Raw genomic sequence first — 17,242 nt, 5'->3', positions numbered from 1 at the left:
CTATATCTAGGTATTGTGCTAGGTGTTTTAATGAGACTTACACTAATAATATGAAGGTGGTGTTAGTATCTTTGTACATAAATATTCTTGGAAACAAGAATTAAAACCTTTCTGCAATCTTGTTGGTGATCACAAAAAAAGGAATAAGTTATGCTATAAGTGACTTCATGGAGGAAGTATAAATTCAATCTTTTAAAAAGTTATTTGAGGGCACTGGGGTTGTGGCTCAGTGGTGGAGTGCTCACCTAGCACGTTCCAGGTGCTGGGCTAGATCCTCAGCACCACATAATAATAAATAAAATAAAAGCATTGTGTTCAAATACAACTAAAAAAAATTTAAAATGTTATTTGAGAAGAGTTGTGATCTTTTTTTTTAAGAGAGAGTGAGAGAGGAGAGAGAGAGAGAGAGAGAATTTTTAATATTTATATTTTAGTTCTCGGCGGACACAACATCTTTGTTGGTATGTGGTGCTGAGGATCGAACCCGGGCCGCACGCATGCCAGGTGAGCACGCTACCGCTTGAGCCACATCCCCAGCCCGAGTTGTGATCTTTTGTAGCAATTCCACTCACGAAACTCTGTGTCTACCTCATAGTAGAGGTACCAATTACCCATCATATATGTAAAAAAGTAAATTCCCTTATTATGTGTCGAGTTTGCTCTGGAGTCCAAGTACTGTTTATGGATGAAAGACATTTTACTTTGTCACTTATACATAGTAGTTTGCCTCTTTCAATTTAAAACACTGTGGTGGCTGTAAAATATGTCTTATATTTCTTGATTCTTTAAAAGTTGGAGCCAAATCTCCTCCCCTGGAGTGCAGGCTTACTTCATGATGGGTTTTGAAAGAAGAGAATGTTTGGAATTGACATCATGTAACATCTGAGATTAGGACGTACAAAGCTTTGTAGTTTCTTTCCTCTCTTCTCTCTCTGTATCACTCCCTCTGCAGAAAGCAAAGTGCCTTGTCATAGGGATGGTCACAAAGCCCTATGGAGATGCCCAAGCTGCAGGAGCTGAGGCCTGTAGCCAACAGCTATAGAGGAGGTGAAGCCTCCTTCCTGTAGCTATAGGAGAAAGCTTGAATATTAGACCCTGAGGTTCCCACTTAAGCCTTGGATAAGGGAAACCCTGGTCAACAACTCTCGAATTCCTGACTCAGAAACTCTGGCATAATAAAATTTGTTTTAAGCCAATGAGTTTGGAGCAATTTGTTATACAGCAATATACAATTAATGCAATGATCTTGATCATATAATATTCAATTGATTTCAAATTCATACTCCCAGGTAGGGCTAGCTCTTCCCAAATCTATCAGTGTCTCTCCTTCCTGAGATGTCTCTTTCCTGAGATTGTTTATAGGTGTAGATAGAAGAGTGGTTCTGGTGGGGGCATTTTGTATAGTCTCCCAGGTCCTGCTCCATCTGTTGAGAAAACTAGCAAACCACTCAGATGTTTACTTTCCCCAAGTGGAATCCACTGAGAGAATTGTCCCATTTGAACATCATTTCAGAATCAATTCCTGCTGATTGTAAACTTGGCCATTGCTTCTGATTATGGAATTCTTGTACATGTAGTTTTTGCCATGGCTCTGCCCTCCTCCTTCCAGCAGTGGAGCATGTGGAAACATTGGATGCCCTCTATGATAGGTATGGACCCCCAAGGTACATGCTGGTCTGCTTCCATAGATAGCTAGAATCTATAGCTCCTGAGACAACACATTCTCAGTGCTGTTTATGTGGAGTTTGTCTATGGTTATGATGCTTTTCTATATTATAGTCTGAGGGTCTAGGAACAAATTATTTCACTGGAAATTTCTCAAAACTTTATTTGTTATAACTGCAAAATATTGGAAGAAGCCTAATATCCACACTCAGGAAAGTATTTGATATACACAGTGGAGCAGTAAGTATCTGTAAGTGGGAAAGTGAAAGATATTTTCAGAAACTTTAGAAAGCAGAGTTTTTGTTGCTGTTGTTTGTTTGTTCTGGCACTGGAAATCCAACCTAGGACCCTGCACCTGCTAGGTGAGTGCTCTATCACTGAGAAACACCCCAGCCCCAGAAAAGAATATTTTGACTAAGTACTTCAAGGTTAAGGACCAAGAATACAAACAATCTTTTCCAAAGTGCTTTATTCTGTAAATTTGTTTGCAACATGAATATAAGTTAGCAATTCCAAAACTATTTTGTGTTTACACTGTTTGAACAATGGAAGGGATTTCATTCTTCACATTATTGAGTAAATAAGTAAATATATGGTGACAAGAGCCACATTCTCAAGGTTAGAAAAAAAGTTATAAATAAAAAAATGAAAAGACTAATATAAATCCCGTGATGATAAATTATAATAAATGTATCAGTATGAGTTTGTACTTCTTAATATGTGTGTGTGTGTGTGTGTGTATGTACACACACAGATGGATAGGTACAGAAGTAACTTTTTGTGTGTACGTGCCTGTGTTATTATGTATACATATTTTCCTAGCTTGTTCTCTTAAAGAGTCTAGAGACAATGACACTACAATAGTGGTAAACACCCTTAGCATTTAGATTTTGAAGTTTAAATATTTTTCTATAAAAATAATCAGAGATCCTTGGATAAATGGCAAATACCAGAATTATGGCATAGAAAGGAAAAGATGAGCCTGGAACTTACTAAAGTGACAGAAGGTATAGGAGTATTCACATGCAGAAGTGGGTGAGAAAGAGTGGCAATAAGGGGCAATGAGAACATGGTATGGTGTTGAGGGAAAAGCAGTAACATTTGTGACTCTAGTTTTTTTTTTAAATACTTTTAGAACCATAACATTGTTTCACATAGCCCTGTGGATTAGTATCCAATTTAACATTAGTTCTAGATTCATTTTAGTGTTTCCCCCATCCTCCTCTGACCCCTCTTTCTCTGACAAGGAGAAGCATGACTCTTATTAGTCACAATACATTGACTTATTTGATCAAATAATAGAGGCATATCTTGCAAGTACATAAAAACAAAGTTTTAAAAATTCCAGTGGCCAAATTTGAAATAACTCAAATAAAGCTGAATTTGGATTATAAGCCATATAATAAAATAAATATAATGAATCCATATAGATATAAATATATAAATAGAAAGTAAATACATGAGAATGTAGATACAACTCTTCTAAATGTTACAATATGAATTAATACATCTAGAAAGAATAAGAGAAATTGAAAATTTCAATTAAGCAAACACCATGTGTTGAATCTACTGGTCTGTACATATATTGTTCAAACCACCAGTGGATGCAAAAATCAATAAGAGATGGGAAACAGGATATTTACACAATTTCAAAGTATTTCCTCACAAGATCCTCATTAATTACAAAGGGGAAAATATAAACATTATAGTGGAGAAACTTGGCAGACATCACATAGCCACGTGATCAAAGTTAACGTTATCAGTAATAAGATATGCTAGCTAGGATACAATGCACTGAAAAGTACATGACATCACTTCAACTTGATTTTTCTCAAAAGCATTAACTTAATCTAATTATGAGAAAACCCTAAACAGATGCAAATTGAGGGGATTTTCTAAAAAAAAAAACACTGGCACAGACTCTTTAAAAGTGTTAAAATAAGAAAAACAATGATATACTAAAAGTTATCACTGATTGTAGGACTCTGAGGCACAGTGACTAAATGCAACATAGAATCTTGAATTGGCTATTAGACCAGGTAAAAAAGGGTGTCAGTAGAAAACTGACTACATTCTAATATAGTCTGTATGTTATCTAATAACACAGTATGGTTAGGGCCTGGAAAGTGGTTCACCCCTACAACCACAGCAACTCAGAAGATTCACAAGTTCAGTCCTACCTTGTTTCAGGATAAAAAATAAACAAAAAACAAAACAAACAAACAAAAACCAATAAGGACTGGGGATGCAGCTCATTAGTAGAGCATCCTTGAGTTCAATCCCCAGAACCAAATAAATAGATAATAATATAACATTATTTTATTTCCTAGTTTTAGTAATTGCACTATGGCTGAAAATAATGTAAAAATTTATAAAATCATGAGAAGGGTATACAAGAATTCTTTGTAGTATTTTGAAACTCTTCTGTAAGTCTAAATTTATGCTTTAAAAGCAATTTAAAAGATTTGACAAAAGTCAAACCCTAATGAATTTGCTGCATCTAAAAAAAAAAATCCAAGGGTTTTGAGAAAATTCTTTCAACATGTATCAAGGTTTGTTGGTTTCAATGACCTGAATAACAACATTAGGTCAATTAAAGTCATTTATGATTTCAAACAAAGTAGTGTTCTGACAAAATTGAAATCAATTTTCATTGTGACTCAACATACTCACCTCCACCTCCCCCCCCCCACACACAGTTTTACACCATTTCTGGCCCCTCCCCTCACTTTTGGGGACTGGGAGAATGTTAAAAAGAACACTCATGACCTTTTCTTTCCTTCTGCCTTTTCTTCTTGGCTTCTTTTCCTAGGAATGGGAGGGATTTCATTCTCCACATTAAAGGAACTGGTGCTGTTCATTCCCTCCTCATTCCTTGAGTGATTATCACTTTCACCTTTACTGGGATAATGCATCAGAAGTTCTGCAGGGAAAGAAACTCATCTGTAAGTACCTCTTTAGATGCATCGAGAAGTACTTCCTGTCATTCCTGGTACACTTATAAACTGCTCCTGATATTTTAATATCTGATTATTCTCTTTGTTTCTAGTGGGTTATATTCCAGGTTACACTAAAGGTGTGGTCAATACCTTAAGCATTATTTGTATCCCATAGCATGGGAACAATAGTTGATCCATATTATGTGATTGTTCAAAGTATGCATATTACTTTGACTATAATATTATTTGATTATAATATTAAATAAACATGGGTTGAGTAATCTTTGAAGAGCAAGATCCATGATTCTCTTTCCTCCTTGATTTTTTCTCTTTTTAAATTTTGTGCTGGGGATTGAACCCAGGGATGCTTACACTGAACCACATACCCAGCCCTCTATTATATTTTATTTAGAGGCAGGTTCTTGCTGACGTTTTAAGTGCCTCGCTAAATTGCTGAGGCTGGCTTTGAACTTGTGATCTTCCTGCCTCAGCCTCCCAAGTTGCTGGGATTTCAGGCTTGTGCCACTGAGCCTGGCTCCTGCTTGATTTTGAACTGTTTGTCAGTCCTATGAAAAACTCTCTCCATTGGAAACCTTAAGTTTGCTTTTCAATACCATACATTTTCCCAGATACATGAAACCATCATACATACCCTCTAACTTAAACATCATACATATTCCAAATAAACCCAAGATCTTTTATGAAAGATGACAAAAAATATGTTGTAATTTGAGGGCATCTGACTGAAAGCTCTATTCATGATCTGGACCTTCACACTTGAAAAAATTCTTGGAGAAAACACAATTTCTATCATGAGAATCTTATCTCCATCATTTGATATGTGAGCAATTTAAAGTCATTTTTGTTTCAAACTAAGATGGGATCAAAAGGTGAGTATGGGTGAATGCAGTAATATATGTGAAGATTTAATAATGGACTATAACTCAGGCAAGATTAGTTGTTGAGAAATCAAAGCCTTACTGTAAAAGGCATAGATGTTAGAGGTAGGTGTAAATATATAGAGGAAAGTGAATTCTGGAAATGCTGTTTATCTTAAAAATATTATGATTTAATTTCTTGTGCATTTAATCATACATTTTAAACTATGTTTTTTTTATCTTGATATGTGCTTGTACTTTTGGGGGGGCCATGTTTTTCAGTTTTCTTGGAAATTTTATATTCATACTCAACAAAAATGGTAAACTGACTTATTTCATTAGAAAAACAGAGGGCATCCCATCTTGAAGGTGTTAGCTGCATTTCCAGATAGTTTTGAGTAGATAGATATTTTATAAATATATATTTTTTTATTCACTATTCATCATGGACATCCAGTAGTAATTTTTTCCTCAATTTTCTTTATTTTGTAGTTGCATATTACTATACAAGTACAAGTTTTGTGTTATTTTTATTTGGGGTAAATAGTTGCATTTGGGAAAAATAACATTCATTTCTTGTGAAATTCTTTTTTCCAAAGATGGTCATACTAGGGGGAAAAACAACACATTTTTTAAGCATTAATAGACATTTTTTCTTGTTTGAGAATAGCAATATCAATATTAGGGGGATCCCTCTATCTTATATCTGGTAGCCAACTGAATGTCCATTTTCTTAGTAAATGCTACAATAGAGATTTTGCTGTTACTATGTTTATATACTTAAGCTTACAAAGAGATAGATTGTAAACGTTTTTAAGTAATAATATAGAGTTTTTTTAAGCTAAAATGAGGTATGTTTGGTGGGAGCAAAGACTGAAAAGCTATTGTTCAGTATATTTCTAAGCATGTGCAACAAGTGTGCCCTTATGACCCTTGATCAAGGAGTTCATAACTATAGATGAAAACAAATATAGAGAACACAATGTGAAGTATATATCATAATGATCACAAGAATTAATGATTGCTAACATGTATGAATATCTCACCATGGGCCAGACACACCATGTTAAGCCCTTCCGCACATCATCTTATGTATTCACCGAATACCAATATAGCAGCTTCCGAAGTGTTCTCTGAAACAAACTCATTTGCTCTATAACTCTTTTTATTACCAATGTAAGTAACCATAAGTATATTTTTTCAATGTAGTTCGTTCATGACTTTAAGTTATCCATTACTTTCTTGAGAATTATGTTCTGATGCTTAATGAATCTACTCAAGATTGAACTCATCCCCGTTGTCTAAAAACACTTTTAGAAATAATAGAGTAACTTTTTTAATATCTAAGAAATAAATGAAAAGCAAGTGTTTGTTTACTATTAGATCAGAATTTGGAGAAAAAGGACATGAAATTATGTGCTTAAGGTTAATAAGTACCCCACATAAAATTTACCTAGCATATAAAAAAATCATATGAGACTTTAATGCATGAACCAGAAAAAAAATCTACAAAAATATCTATCTTGGGCTGGGGATGTGGCTCAAGCGGTAGCGTGCTCGCTTGGCATGCTTGCGGCCCGGGTTCGATCCTCAGCACCACATACAGACAAAGATGTTGTGTCCACCAATAACTAGAAAATAAATATTAAAAATTCTCTCTCTCTCTCTCTATCTTAAAAAATATCTTTATCTACCAAAACAGCAAGAGTAGTTGAAATTTTTTAATACTTCTGAAACCTTTTAATTTTACAAGGTTTACTCACCCTGTTTTGGACCTTAAGGATTTGTATGCTGTTTTCAATTGTGACTTTTCTGTTTTTACCTGATTATTACTTTATTATAGAGCATATAAGTGTAATACTTTTATATACTTAAAATTTTTATCTTGAGGAAACATATGACCCTATGTAGCTAATAGTTTGATAATACTTTGTGGTATTACAAATATTAAAATATGATTTTCAAACAGGATTTTTTCCTCCACTATGTACTCAAGTCAGTGTACTTCCTAGCTTGTGAGTACTCACAAACATGTATTGAGCTATATTTCTGAGTTACTTTGATAAAGAACAGATCTAATAGGCAGGATCTGATAAACTGAAACATGCTAAATATGATAACCAGTTTGCACTGAATGATTAATATGTGCCTGGCACTGCTCATACTACTGCACCCTGCTGACAGAATAGTTTTTTAATAGAAAGTTTCATGTTTCTCAATTAATAATTTTTGACAGGAAGTAAGTCAGAGTCAATAACTTCTTCTTGAGAACTATACACTGTATGTATACTTAGAGAAAAGATTGAAATTTAAAGTGTCAATTAAAAAATATCTCATGTAGAATTGAAAATAGTTCACTTTTTATTGAATCAGAGCAATTTAAACAGTCAACAAACATCTGTGGTTCATATACTATATTTCAGCCTGTGTGTGTGATGATAAATATAATCTGTGAGACACATGATACTACACGAACCTAACACTATAAAATATCTGGCTATTTTGTTTAGTTTACTCCCTGTACTCCTTGGAGTAGGATTAAAGTAAGAATATTTTTGCCTGCTTTTATATAACTGTTTAATAAATGGTGTGTCCTGCATACCATATAAGTATTTGAGACTTTTTAAATTATACTTTTCTTTGTATATATTGGTTCCATGAAAAGGATTGAAATTATGTAAACTTCTCACGAAACATTTTATATATTTGAGACAACTGCAGTAGTATTAAAATAGTTCAGTAACAGTCTATGGAGCATTAAGCATATGAACAAAATTTCCATCATGTGAAAATTTAACTTTCAGTTGATTTTTTGAAGTAGCATGTATACAAAGAGTCCATGCAACATCAATGGGATCATTGATGGAAAAGAGGATGGAAATGGTGTATAAAGGGAATTTGGGGTATATTTTGATAATGTGGTCAATTACTTGGCCTTTCTGAACATTCATGCAATAATTGGTTTCACTTAATAGGTCCATTTATGAAAATAACCACTGTTACACATGGTTCTTCTCAAAATAATTTTCACTGAAGAGATTATACATGGAAAGTATCTACCTACCAATTAATGTAATTTGTTTAAATCTATTTTTCTTTGTATACTATCAAAGCGTTAGCTATCAAAGGTGAATGGCAAAATATCCAGCCAAAATTGACTTGTATGGCTATCCTTACAACTTAAACAAAGGGAGTAAGGGAGAACACATGTGTTACATTTACTCAGATTTTCCCTTTAACTGAAGCTTTTAAACTAAGATTGATAGAAAATAGTGTTTAGGAAGAAATAATGCATACTGATTTATATAAAATGCTATTCGTTGTATTTTTCTTTTTGTATTAGCTTTAATGAATAGATATGCCTTTTTATTTTGTGGTACCCTACCATTAAATGATACCATCATTTTTTTTTCTCTGCCTAAATAAATTCAAATTCTTGTCACCTACTATCTGTACAGGAAGATTTGAGACATTATTCCTAATTGAGATTTTTACTGAATATCTTTAAAGATAAATTTGTTTTATTCTTTCACCCACTATTTAAAAGGATTTTCACATTTTTATCTTCTAAAGGAATTGTCAATGAGAAACTAAAACTACATAGACTATACATTAAAATCACTTTAGTTTTTAAGCTGTCATGAACTGTTTCAAAAAATGCTAAGTTGCTATTGTTTAATGTCTGTCATTTTATAATGCTTTAGAAGTTATCTATCCTGTAAAATTATTAACTGATGCTAAAATTGCCTTGTAAGTATTAGGACAATAGCAATTTTGTAACAGCTGGGACACTGCCAATGTAAGATAAGTACATTTTGCTCTGTAGATTCATAAAGTGCTTTGAAATGGTTTGTAACTGATGGATGGATGCATTTTCTAAGTGTAGAAAGCAATATTTTGTAGAAGGAAATGGCTTGAAAGCTGACACACATGCATGCAAATGCCATTCTCTTCAGTAAGTAATTTGCTTTTTCTTTCAAAAGCATAAATGGCATAGTTAGACACATTATTTTGTATATTGCACATAACAATACAAGATGCACAAAAACAGCAAGTACAAAACATTTCATATTGATAGAAGAACCCATGACTGTGGTATATGATTAGCATAAATGTATACACACTGAAGTAATGCCTTCAGGATTAAAAAGTGAAGCTGAAAAAAAATAGAAAAGGGAAAGTTCTACTCAACTTCAGGAAATGACATTTATTATGCCTTCCTTTTAAAAATTTATTTCTGATACTTGATTAGAGTGCTGTGAATCTCATTTTCAATGGATATATTTTCCTTAAATTACTAAATATTAAGATTACCAAACCATCACGTAGTTGTATATTCTTGCTTAGTGTGTCTGTTTTGGGATTTTTTAAAAAAATAAAAGTCAATAATATATTTTCCCTTGTGAAAAGTGTTCATAAAGGATTAATCTGCTTTGTGACCTGAATCAAATGTTTACTTTTTAAAAAAAATAGGGTTACTGCTGTATTCCTAGAAAAGTCTGGCAGAGAGAGCGTATAACCAGTAAATATTTGTATTTTGAATTTCTGAAATAGTTACAAGAGAGACCAAGTCTGAATTGAATCACCTCTCAGAGACGCCTGATTTATAACCATCTTAGCAGTTTTGTACTTGTTATAATGGGCCTTTAGACCAGAGGGGTTGGTTCAAGTCCTCTTTGCATCATTTTTAGCTGTATGAATCTAGATTGTCCTTTTGCTTTGCCAAGCTTCAGTTTCCTAGTATACAAAACGAAGAAAATAAAATCTACTTCTCAAGAGTTGTTATGAAGGGTAAATCTGTATAAAGCGTTTTCTCATGGTGTCTGTACTTAGCCCTCAGTAAACCACCACTTTTGCTTGTGAGTGGTTACACTTCTATCATCATCCACATAATTATTTTGTTTGCTTATAATAGAATAGAGACATCTTGGTTATTTAATATATCTTCAGGTACTTTCTTGATTTAGACAATTTCTAGGAGACTCAAACAAATGTCACTCATTAATGATCACATTTTCAAATAGTTTTTATTTTTATTTTGCTGAAGTAATTATTTCACTCTTTGACACTTAGCTCATTTAACATGTTCAAGGAAAATAGAAGTGGAAAAAAAAAAGCCTCCACTGGTTTGGGTAGTATTTTGGATAACAGTAAGGCAAAACTTCCAATTTATATTTTAGAATGAACCAAGGATTAGGGCTGGGGATGTGGCTCAAGCGGTAGCACGCTCACCTGGCATGCGTGCAGCCCGGGGTTTGATCCTCAGCACCACATACAAAGATGTTGTGTCCACCAAAAATCTAAAAAATAAATATTAAAAATTCTCTCTCTCTCTCTCTCAAAAAAAAAAAAAAAATATATATATATATATATATATATATAAAAGAATGAACCAAGGATTGGATATTTTTATCATAGATTAGAAAAAATACAACATGAACTGATTTATCAATTAGTGAATTTCTCTCCCTTCTCAAAAGGTGCAATTTACTACTTATCTGGAAGCTTTTTTGTCACAAAGACATACCAAAGGAATGTTTGTAGATCACAAATATTTGAATCTGACTTATTATATACAAGGAGACCTCTCGATGGGCCCATTAATTGGAAAGTCTACTGTGATAACAATATAAACAAATGTCCCTCATTTAATGGAAAATCTTGGAGCAAATTATGAAGAATTCTAATTTTATGGATTTTGTGAAACATGTACATAATAACTATATCATTTTGTGCTTAAAAAAACTTTATCTTTTATTACTACACATTTTTTTTGCTCTGCCTTTAATTTTTGGTGGGAAAATCCATCCTTACAGTCATAGTTACAGCTGTTCCTGTTGATATTTCATATGTTATGATATTATGTTAATTGTAATCATTCTCCCCCAAAACCTGCATGAGAAAGAATGACATAAAGGTATTTTTCGGACCAATTTCACATCAGATGGGTCATATAAAGTTCATACCCTACGGCCAAAATTCTTTAGCAGATATCAAGGGCATTAATGATGTCTCTGATTATGGTCCCAGATATGGGCCCTGGTCTTATTTTTTGTCCCTTTGGTATGAATTCACTGAGGAATAATGTGCTTTTCTGCTGGCTATTTTGCTGGCTCTTGAGCAAATTTACCCAATAGAGAAAGATTACATTCCTCTCACAGTAGCTTTTTGGACTTTCATCTCAACTGCAGTCACTTAAAGGCCAGACTTCTTAGATATTTGTATATTATAACCAGCTATAGGCTTTTGGCAGCTCCTCTATTATTGATACTTTTTACGCTCTGTCTATCATCTTGTGGACAAATCTATGGTAACAACATACATTTGCCCATACCTTGTCTTTACCTTTGAATCCATGGAGTGGAAGTGCCTGTGGAAGAAAATGTAGGAACATGATGTGATACTTAGTCTATTGAGGCTCAGAGCAAGCTTCCATAAGAATAATGGAAGATGTAGGAGTGGGTTAAACCAGTTTGTATTCCACTGTCCTTTCTTATATGAGTTGGATACATGACTCTCCTATGAACAGCAGGAAGATAAATATTTTTCTATCTGCTGCCTGTAATATCTTAATCCTGAAACAATTTTAGAGCTGTGACTTAACAAACTGATCCCATTTTGTATTTACTCGGAGGGAAAAAAAGAACATATTTATGAAATACAGTGCAACAAATAAGAAATGATAAGTGACTTTGGACACTATTTATGACCAAACCTAATATTTTCACTCCAAAATATATGTTGAAAATCTTTTCTCCTCAGTGCACATAGTTCTCCTTTGTTTCTTCCAATGGCTGCAGCATATAACAGGATGACAGTGATGATTTGTTAGCCACATCTCTGCTGATGGACTTCCACGTGATCTGCAGTTTTGTGCTCCAGAGCTTCAGTGAGCTTCCTCACGTGCATCCCTCTTGCCAATGGTGATTTTCCTTCAGGGTAGACCGAAATATTTGCTAGGTCATGCAGATTTTAATAGTTGAATTTTCAATTTGTGCTCTCACACTTAGTATAACAATACTCATTTTCTCATCTTTGGGCTCAACTAAACATTATCAATATTTTAATTCTTGCCCACCTAATCATGGGGTAAGACAAGTTCTCCTAATGGTTTTGATACATATTTATCTGATAACTATGGATTTGATCATTTTTCATATGTTTATCAAACATGCTTACTCTTGTGAATTTGCTGTTTACATTATTTACGTCTTTGTATTGATTATCTGTGTCCTTTAGGTTCATAGGGTGGCTTATTATTCAGTTGTATATATTTATTATTTGATTGTATGTCTTTTCTATTTTGATGAAAATTGGTGCCCTGTTACATCATATATTAGCTTTAATTTGCAAGAAACAATTAAATTCTCTGCATCTCAAAACTTACAAAAAGTTTGGTTTTCTGATAAAATATGTTTGGAAAGTTATGTGCTAGATATTTGGCCCTCGAATCATTCATGAATACTTTAAATATTATTTTCAGGTTATGCCAGTCTTTCAGAGAGATCTCTATGTGAGTTACAAACTTTGGCTACTGAAATATGAATTGTGGGCAATTATTTTGATGAAGTATTCTACCACGAACTTTTAAGTTTATGGTCACCATCACAAGAATCATTTCTCAAATATTGTTGTCAGAAATAAGTATTGTTTTCTACCAATTGCTTTAAAATAATTTCCAGTATATATTTTCTTTCTTCTCTTCTTAAAACTTTAAATGAAATTAATTTTGATGGATACATAGAAACATAACAATTGTACATATTTATGGGTACCATGTGATGCGTTGATATGTGTATAGATTGTGTAATGCTTAAGTCTGGTTAAACATATATCCCCAAACATTTATCATATTTTTATGGTAAAAATATTTACTATCTTCTAACTTTTTGAATCAGACATTTTATTATTGTATCTATAGTTATCCCTCTGTGTACTAGTACACCAGAACTTCCCACTCATATCTCACTTTCTCCACATTTCCCTCCTCTATATTCTCGCCAACCTCTGGTAAACACAGCTCTACTTTCTATTTTTATGTGATCAACTTTTTAAAATTCCATGTGTGAGTGAGATCATGTCATACTTGTTTTTCTGTGCCTGGCCAATTTCATTTAACAAAGTGCCCTCCAGATTTATCTGTGCTCATGCAAATGACAGGATTTTATTTTTTACAACTTAATAGTATTTCATTATGTGTCTAGACCAGATTTTCTTTATCAGTAGATGAATACAGATTGTTTTTCCTGACTACTGTGCATGGTGTTGTGCTGAACGTGGGTTTATAGACGTCTCTTCCACTTACTAATTTCATTTACTTTGTGTATATTCTGAGTATCAGATGGTTGAATCACATGGTAATTCTCTATAATTTTGGGTGGAAATTCTATACCTTTCTCCATAGTGGCAGTTCCCTTTCCTCTCCATATTTCCTAGAACTTGTTAATCTTTTGATAATAGTCTTACTGGCATGAGGTAAGGACTCACTGTAGTTTGATTTTAATTTTCCTGAGGATTAGTGATGTTGAGTATTTTAGGTCTGTTGTTCATTTTATTATTATTATATTATTATTATTATTATTATTATTTTTATTTGCTATTGAGTGTTTTAAGTTCCTTGTACATGCTAACTATCAATTTGTCAGGTATACAGTTTATTTTTTTCATTCTGAGGGTTGACTATTCTATCTGTTGTTTTCTTGGTGCAGAACTTTTTTAGTTTGATGTAGTTCTATATGTGTATTTTTCTCTTTTTTTGTGCTTTTATAGTCTTGTTCAAAAGTTCCTTGACTTTCCAATGACCTGAAGCACTTCCATTATGGTTTTTTCTAGTAGATTCATAGTTTCAGGTCATATATTTAATCAAGTCTTTAATCCATTTTGAATTGATCTTTGTATCTGGGGAGACATAAGGGTCTAATCTAATTCTCCTACATGTAAATTTTTCTATTTTCTCAACATAATTGGTTGAAAAGACTGCCCATTTATCATGTGTGTTCTTAACACATTTGTAGAAAATTAGTTGGCTGTAGATGCTTGGGTTTACTTCTAGGTTGTCTCTTCTGCTCTATTTGTATCTATGTAGTTAAAGCTCTGAAGTATGTTTAAATCAGTTTTGCTCTTTTTGCTCAAGATAGTTTTGGCTATTTGGGGTTTTATTTTTGTAGTTTGATATAAATTTTAAGATTGTTTTTCCAGTTCTGTGAAGAATGCCATTGAATTGTTTCTTTCTTTGCTTTGGTTAACACAAAGCTCAGAGCAAAGTTTATAGCCCATCAGAAAATAGGTTTAAAGCAATGATTAAAATCCCAAATATATTTCAAAAAGTCTTGTACACTTTATTACTTTTGAATGTTTCTTTCCCATGCCTAATTTCCTTCTTTACTTTTAAACACATATGTGTAATATCCAATTGTTCATGATGATAAATTATGTAAGAATTTTTGCAAATTAATTTTACATAGATAGATACCATCTGCTTTTAAACAGATGTTTTAGTGAAGTTCAGATTATATTTTGCCAAAGATTTAAAGCTTTTAGCTTATATTTAAATTTTATATGATATAAGGAAATAGAGAAAATATTCAAATAATTATATAGCTCAAATTACAAAATGAATGATAGTTTCATACATACCTAGTATACTCACCTTCTAGTGACATATTAGTAAGGGATTTAAAAAGTGCCCCAGGGTTGTGTTCATTACAGTCTCAAAGTATTGACTAAAAATCATGTTGTTATGGAGTTATTATCTTCCATAAAACATATTTTTCCATTTATCATTACAAAGAAAAATGAGCATTCTATGAATAAAAGTGTGACAGTCCACTTGATAATAAATAACGTTTAAAGTAATGATGATTTGTAGTGATAGAAAATAATCTTAAGATTAATTCCTATAGATGTTGGTTGCAGACTGAATTATGTCCTCATAAAGACATGTCCATGAGAATGAGACCTTGTGAATGAGACCTTATTTGGAAATAGGGTCTTTGCAGATATTGTTAAGTTAGGCTGAGGTCAGACTGGATTGAAAAGTTCCTAATTTAATGACTGGTGTGGCAGTAAGAAAAAATTTGGACAAATCACAGGGAGACTACAGAGGTAGAGACAGGAGCAATACTTCCACAAGCCTAGGAATGCAGAGGATTGCAACCATGAGAAGATAGGGAAAGACAAGGAAGGACCTCCCCATAGTTCTCAGAGAGGGTGTGGCCTCTGGCAATGCCTTGACTTTTTACTTCTTGACTCCAGAATTATCAGATAGTATTTTTTTGTTGCTTCAAACAATCAAAGTTTGTTATAATTTGTTATGACAGTTCTAGGAAACTAATATAATGGTTATTTTTGGACATAATTGAATTACAGTCTAATCCCTAGAGGGGAAAGAACCAGGGACCAATAATATTTTGCCTTCTCCGTTTTGTTTCTACATAAGTACATCATAAAAAATGAACATTTGTGAATGATGAGACTAAATTTTAAAAATTTGGTGTATACAAATATTGATTAGGCAGGAAATTTGGAGGTAAGGAAGTAAGTTTGAAGAAGAATATTTAATCCATAAATAAAGGTAAAAAGTGCTTCAATGTTTAAACTCTAAAGAGAACATTAGGGGGAAAAAAGCCTATGAATTTGGTCAGGAAAATCTCTCATCTCTAGAAATGAGTGCCAATTTTTATATTTTATAAAGTTAGCAATGTGTCTTAGTGCTAGTAAGGATTTTGTGTACAATGTGACAAAAGTAATTTACTCTTTTTCCTGTTATTTATAGCTATATATTGACATTTTAAAAATGGCTATAGTTGCTCTTTGCTTCTATTGACTCTCCTGAAAAGATTTTTTATTTTTCACTAAATCATTAAGAGTTCAAAAAACTACCATAGATCATTCTCTAATTAAATGTTATAGATGCAATTCTCCTGTTGGTTAAGTGAGGAACTGCATTGTCTTAGGACTGACAATGTCAATATTTGAATAACCCTAATTCCTCGTGAAAGATTGATGCTGTTGAGATTATAAAGAAACTAATTTAAAGAAGCATGGGCCTCTTACTGGCTACTTGAGTATTAGTAGCTATCAACAAGAAAGCAAACAGTGGGTGATTTTTTTTTCATAGTATATATTGCACTAGTTTATTATCATATATAGCTACCTTGAGTGGATGATCTTGTCATTTTTAACTACAGGATTTTAATTTTCAAGATGGTTTCTATTTCCCTAAAATCTTATCAGAGGTGTATCGCAATTATACTTTGCCTCAGGTACTTTAAACTTTCTCTTCACAGTACATCTCACCCATGCAACTCATTAATCACATTAGATGAGAGAAGACAAGGTTCCCATGGTTTGATCTTAACTTGTATTCATGATGATTAATCATTGTACAAGAGGGTTGAGGTCATTGGAAGCATGTCATTCTCCATAGTCCACCATCTAAGTTCAAAGAGAAGGCTAACAGCAGAGTAGTGGTCTATCAAGAAGACTTTTAAAAATGGTTTAATAGTAGGAGGACACTAATTTTTTTAAGTAATGCATCAAAAAATAAAAATTATCTTTCTTCTCACAAAATGGCTTAAGAAGGAATTTTTGCTATTTTTTTCTACTGACATTTTCATTTTTAGATGTCTTTATAAAAGTTTTACATACACATATCTAGTTTATTAATGGAGTTTTTGCATAATTCCTTAAGAGGAAGTTTTATTATGAAAGAAACAAAGTACATAAAGTACATTTTTAAAAATTTGTGCAGTACTTACA

General features: G+C 32.8%; 1 long non-coding RNA gene across 1 annotated transcript in view; it reads left to right on the top strand.

Annotated features, from left to right (window-relative positions):
• LOC308648574 overlaps positions 1-17,242 on the top strand; it is a 114,600-nt gene that overhangs the window by 10,251 nt on the left and 87,107 nt on the right. The window contains exon 2 of the long non-coding RNA XR_014021860.1: positions 4,478-4,610. This is a non-coding gene — a long non-coding RNA (uncharacterized lncRNA). The remainder of the gene's footprint in view (positions 1-4,477; positions 4,611-17,242) is intronic.

Source organism: Spermophilus citellus (assembly GCF_964194105.1).
Source record: "Spermophilus citellus genome assembly, chromosome: 4".
NCBI lineage: Eukaryota > Metazoa > Chordata > Mammalia > Rodentia > Sciuridae > Spermophilus > Spermophilus citellus.
The sequence above is the reverse complement of the archived record's forward strand: the minus strand, read 5'-3'. Positions and strand labels throughout refer to the sequence as shown.